Source organism: Osmerus eperlanus, unplaced genomic scaffold (genome assembly GCF_963692335.1).
Source record: "Osmerus eperlanus unplaced genomic scaffold, fOsmEpe2.1 SCAFFOLD_322, whole genome shotgun sequence".
NCBI classification, from domain to species: Eukaryota; Metazoa; Chordata; class Actinopteri; order Osmeriformes; family Osmeridae; genus Osmerus; species Osmerus eperlanus.
In genome coordinates, this window is record NW_026911299.1 from 25,001 (window position 1) to 31,113 (window position 6,113).

Genomic DNA, 6,113 nt, shown 5'->3' on the forward strand with positions numbered 1-6,113 from the left:
ATTTTCCCCGAAAAAAGTGTCCCCATTTCGGTAGGCGTGTTTGAAATGTTGTTTCGCTCGCAGCGTCGGGGAAATGCGCGTGCGGCCGCGGGTCTCGATGTGCCCGTGTTCCCCTCGGGCATACCTATCCAACGAGCCCTGGGTGAAGGTGCTACGAGGTTCCTAAGTGGGGATGCCTGTACATGAAGCCCTTGTTCCCAGCTTTGAATGCACGTTTCCAGCTTGAGAGAAACGGGGGCTTAAAATTCACAGTTATTCGCCCGAACGTGGGATTTCGCTGGGGACGGTTTCTAAATTCAAGTTGGCACGGGGGGCAGCGGTGTGCGCGGTTATTTTCCCAGGATTGATGATCCCCAGCTCGGTGGGTCCGTTTAAAGTTTTGTTTGGGCTCCCGTTTCGCGGGGAAGCGCGTGCGCGTGGCGAGCCTGACCTCCCCGTGTCCCCCTCGCCCAGACCTTTCCAACGCCACCCGGGTGAAGGTGCTACGAGGTCCCGAAGTGGAGATGCCTGTCAATGAGCACCTTTTCCCAGCTTTGAATGCAGGTTTCCAGCTTCAGACAAAATGTGGCTCCAAACGTGCAGTTTTGCGCCCGAACGTGGGATTTCGCTGGGGACGGTTTCTAAATTCAAGTTGGCACGGGGGGCAGCGGTGTGTGTGGTTATTTTCCCAGGATTGATGATCCCCAATTCGGTGGGTCCGTTTAAAGTTTTGTTTGGGCTCCCGTTTCGCGGGGAAGCGCGTGCGCGTGGCGAGCCTGACCTCCCCGTGTTCCCCTCGCCCAGACCTTTCCAACGCCACCCGGGTGAAGGTGCTACGAGGTCCCGAAGTGGAGATGCCTGTCAATGAGCACCTTTTCCCAGCTTTGAATGCAGGTTTCCAGCTTCAGACAAAATGTGGCTCCAAACGTGCAGTTTTGCGCCCGAACGTGGGATTTCGCTGGGGACGGTTTCTAAATTCAAGTTGGCACGGGGGGCAGCGGTGTGTGTGGTTATTTTCCCAGGATTGATGATCCCCAATTCGGTGGGTCCGTTTAAAGTTTTGTTTGGGCTCCCGTTTCGCGGGGAAGCGCGTGCGCGTGGCGAGCCTGACCTCCCCGTGTCCCCCTCGCCCAGACCTTTCCAACGCCACCCGGGTGAAGGTGCTACGAGGTCCCGAAGTGGAGATGCCTGTCAATGAGCACCTTTTCCCAGCTTTGAATGCAGGTTTCCAGCTTCAGACAAAATGTGGCTCCAAACGTGCAGTTTTGCGCCCGAACGTGGGATTTCGCTGGGGACGGTTTCTAAATTCAAGTTGGGACGGGGGGCAGCGGTGTGCGCGGTTATCTCCCCGGAAAAAGCCGTCCCCAGCTCGGTGGGTCCGTTTAAAGTTTTGTTTGGGCTCCCGTTTCGCGAGGAAGCGCGTGCGCGTGGCGAGCCTGACCTCCCCGTGTTCCCCTCGCCCAGACCTTTCCAACGCCACCCGGGTGAAGGTGCTACGAGGTCCCGAAGTGGAGATGCCTGTCAATGAGCACCTTTTCCCAGCTTTGAATGCAGGTTTCCAGCTTCAGACAAAATGTGGCTCCAAACGTGCAGTTTTGCGCCCGAACGTGGGATTTCGCTGGGGACGGTTTCTAAATTCAAGTTGGCACGGGGGGCAGCGGTGTGTGTGGTTATTTTCCCAGGATTGATGATCCCCAATTCGGTGGGTCCGTTTAAAGTTTTGTTTGGGCTCCCGTTTCGCGGGGAAGCGCGTGCGCGTGGCGAGCCTGACCTCCCCGTGTCCCCCTCGCCCAGACCTTTCCAACGCCACCCGGGTGAAGGTGCTACGAGGTCCCGAAGTGGAGATGCCTGTCAATGAGCACCTTTTCCCAGCTTTGAATGCAGGTTTCCAGCTTCAGACAAAATGTGGCTCCAAACGTGCAGTTTTGCGCCCGAACGTGGGATTTCGCTGGGGACGGTTTCTAAATTCAAGTTGGGACGGGGGGCAGCGGTGTGCGCGGTTATCTCCCCGGAAAAAGCCGTCCCCAGCTCGGTGGGTCCGTTTAAAGTTTTGTTTGGGCTCCCGTTTCGCGAGGAAGCGCGTGCGCGTGGCGAGCCTGACCTCCCCGTGTTCCCCTCGCCCAGACCTTTCCAACGCCACCCGGGTGAAGGTGCTACGAGGTCCCGAAGTGGAGATGCCTGTCAATGAGCACCTTTTCCCAGCTTTGAATGCAGGTTTCCAGCTTCAGACAAAATGTGGCTCCAAACGTGCAGTTTTGCGCCCGAACGTGGGATTTCGCTGGGGACGGTTTCTAAATTCAAGTTGGCACGGGGGGCAGCGGTGTGTGTGGTTATTTTCCCAGGATTGATGATCCCCAATTCGGTGGGTCCGTTTAAAGTTTTGTTTGGGCTCCCGTTTCGCGGGGAAGCGCGTGCGCGTGGCGAGCCTGACCTCCCCGTGTCCCCCTCGCCCAGACCTTTCCAACGCCACCCGGGTGAAGGTGCTACGAGGTCCCGAAGTGGAGATGCCTGTCAATGAGCACCTTTTCCCAGCTTTGAATGCAGGTTTCCAGCTTCAGACAAAATGTGGCTCCAAACGTGCAGTTTTGCGCCCGAACGTGGGATTTCGCTGGGGACGGTTTCTAAATTCAAGTTGGGACGGGGGGCAGCGGTGTGCGCGGTTATCTCCCCGGAAAAAGCCGTCCCCAGCTCGGTGGGTCCGTTTAAAGTTTTGTTTGGGCTCCCGTTTCGCGAGGAAGCGCGTGCGCGTGGCGAGCCTGACCTCCCCGTGTTCCCCTCGCCCAGACCTTTCCAACGCCACCCGGGTGAAGGTGCTACGAGGTCCCGAAGTGGAGATGCCTGTCAATGAGCACCTTTTCCCAGCTTTGAATGCAGGTTTCCAGCTTCAGACAAAATGTGGCTCCAAACGTGCAGTTTTGCGCCCGAACGTGGGATTTCGCTGGGGACGGTTTCTAAATTCAAGTTGGCACGGGGGGCAGCGGTGTGTGTGGTTATTTTCCCAGGATTGATGATCCCCAATTCGGTGGGTCCGTTTAAAGTTTTGTTTGGGCTCCCGTTTCGCGAGGAAGCGCGTGCGCGTGGCGAGCCTGACCTCCCCGTGTTCCCCTCGCCCAGACCTTTCCAACGCCACCCGGGTGAAGGTGCTACGAGGTCCCGAAGTGGAGATGCCTGTCAATGAGCACCTTTTCCCAGCTTTGAATGCAGGTTTCCAGCTTCAGACAAAATGTGGCTCCAAACGTGCAGTTTTGCGCCCGAACGTGGGATTTCGCTGGGGACGGTTTCTAAATTCAAGTTGGGACGGGGGGCAGCGGTGTGCGCGGTTATCTCCCCGGAAAAAGCCGTCCCCAGCTCGGTGGGTCCGTTTAAAGTTTTGTTTGGGCTCCCGTTTCGCGAGGAAGCGCGTGCGCGTGGCGAGCCTGACCTCCCCGTGTTCCCCTCGCCCAGACCTTTCCAACGCCACCCGGGTGAAGGTGCTACGAGGTCCCGAAGTGGAGATGCCTGTCAATGAGCACCTTTTCCCAGCTTTGAATGCAGGTTTCCAGCTTCAGACAAAATGTGGCTCCAAACGTGCAGTTTTGCGCCCGAACGTGGGATTTCGCTGGGGACGGTTTCTAAATTCAAGTTGGCACGGGGGGCAGCGGTGTGTGTGGTTATTTTCCCAGGATTGATGATCCCCAATTCGGTGGGTCCGTTTAAAGTTTTGTTTGGGCTCCCGTTTCGCGGGGAAGCGCGTGCGCGTGGCGAGCCTGACCTCCCCGTGTTCCCCTCGCCCAGACCTTTCCAACGCCACCCGGGTGAAGGTGCTACGAGGTCCCGAAGTGGAGATGCCTGTCAATGAGCACCTTTTCCCAGCTTTGAATGCAGGTTTCCAGCTTCAGACAAAATGTGGCTCCAAACGTGCAGTTTTGCGCCCGAACGTGGGATTTCGCTGGGGACGGTTTCTAAATTCAAGTTGGCACGGGGGGCAGCGGTGTGTGTGGTTATTTTCCCAGGATTGATGATCCCCAATTCGGTGGGTCCGTTTAAAGTTTTGTTTGGGCTCCCGTTTCGCGGGAAGCGCGTGCGCGTGGCGAGCCTGACCTCCCCGTGTCCCCCTCGCCCAGACCTTTCCAACGCCACCCGGGTGAAGGTGCTACGAGGTCCCGAAGTGGAGATGCCTGTCAATGAGCACCTTTTCCCAGCTTTGAATGCAGGTTTCCAGCTTCAGACAAAATGTGGCTCCAAACGTGCAGTTTTGCGCCCGAACGTGGGATTTCGCTGGGGACGGTTTCTAAATTCAAGTTGGGACGGGGGGCAGCGGTGTGCGCGGTTATCTCCCGGAAAAAGCCGTCCCCAGCTCGGTGGGTCCGTTTAAAGTTTTGTTTGGGCTCCCGTTTCGCGAGGAAGCGCGTGCGCGTGGCGAGCCTGACCTCCCCGTGTTCCCCTCGCCCAGACCTTTCCAACGCCACCCGGGTGAAGGTGCTACGAGGTCCCGAAGTGGAGATGCCTGTCAATGAGCACCTTTTCCCAGCTTTGAATGCAGGTTTCCAGCTTCAGACAAAATGTGGCTCCAAACGTGCAGTTTTGCGCCCGAACGTGGGATTTCGCTGGGGACGGTTTCTAAATTCAAGTTGGCACGGGGGGCAGCGGTGTGTGTGGTTATTTTCCCAGGATTGATGATCCCCAATTCGGTGGGTCCGTTTAAAGTTTTGTTTGGGCTCCCGTTTCGCGGGGAAGCGCGTGCGCGTGCGAGCCTGACCTCCCCGTGTCCCCCTCGCCCAGACCTTTCCAACGCCACCCGGGTGAAGGTGCTACGAGGTCCCGAAGTGGAGATGCCTGTCAATGAGCACCTTTTCCCAGCTTTGAATGCAGGTTTCCAGCTTCAGACAAAATGTGGCTCCAAACGTGCAGTTTTGCGCCCGAACGTGGGATTTCGCTGGGGACGGTTTCTAAATTCAAGTTGGCACGGGGGGCAGCGGTGTGTGTGGTTATTTTCCCAGGATTGATGATCCCCAATTCGGTGGGTCCGTTTAAAGTTTTGTTTGGGCTCCCGTTTCGCGGGGAAGCGCGTGCGCGTGGCGAGCCTGACCTCCCCGTGTCCCCCTCGCCCAGACCTTTCCAACGCCACCCGGGTGAAGGTGCTACGAGGTCCCGAAGTGGAGATGCCTGTCAATGAGCACCTTTTCCCAGCTTTGAATGCAGGTTTCCAGCTTCAGACAAAATGTGGCTCCAAACGTGCAGTTTTGCGCCCGAACGTGGGATTTCGCTGGGGACGGTTTCTAAATTCAAGTTGGCACGGGGGGCAGCGGTGTGCGCGGTTATCTCCCCGGAAAAAGCCGTCCCCAGCTCGGTGGGTCCGTTTAAAGTTTTGTTTGGGCTCCCGTTTCGCGAGGAAGCGCGTGCGCGTGGCGAGCCTGACCTCCCCGTGTTCCCCTCGCCAGACCTTTCCAACGCCACCCGGGTGAAGGTGCTACGAGGTCCCGAAGTGGAGATGCCTGTCAATGAGCACCTTTTCCCAGCTTTGAATGCAGGTTTCCAGCTTCAGACAAAATGTGGCTCCAAACGTGCAGTTTGCGCCCGAACGTGGATTTCGCTGGGGACGGTTTCTAAATTCAAGTTGGCACGGGGGGCAGCGGTGTGTGTGGTTATTTTCCCAGGATTGATGATCCCCAATTCGGTGGGTCCGTTTAAAGTTTTGTTTGGGCTCCCGTTTCGCGGGGAAGCGCGTGCGCGTGGCGAGCCTGACCTCCCCGTGTTCCCCTCGCCCAGACCCTTTCCAACGCCACCCGGGTGAAGGTGCTACGAGGTCCCGAAGTGGAGATGCCTGTCAATGAGCACCTTTTCCCAGCTTTGAATGCAGGTTTCCAGCTTCAGACAAAATGTGGCTCCAAACGTGCAGTTTTGCGCCCGAACGTGGGATTTCGCTGGGGACGGTTTCTAAATTCAAGTTGGCACGGGGGGCAGCGGTGTGTGTGGTTATTTTCCCAGGATTGATGATCCCCAATTCGGTGGGTCCGTTTAAAGTTTTGTTTGGGCTCCCGTTTCGCGGGGAAGCGCGTGCGCGTGGCGAGCCTGACCTCCCCGTGTCCCCCTCGCCCAGACCTTTCCAACGCCACCCGGGTGAAGGTGCTACGAGGTCCCGAAGTGGAGATGCC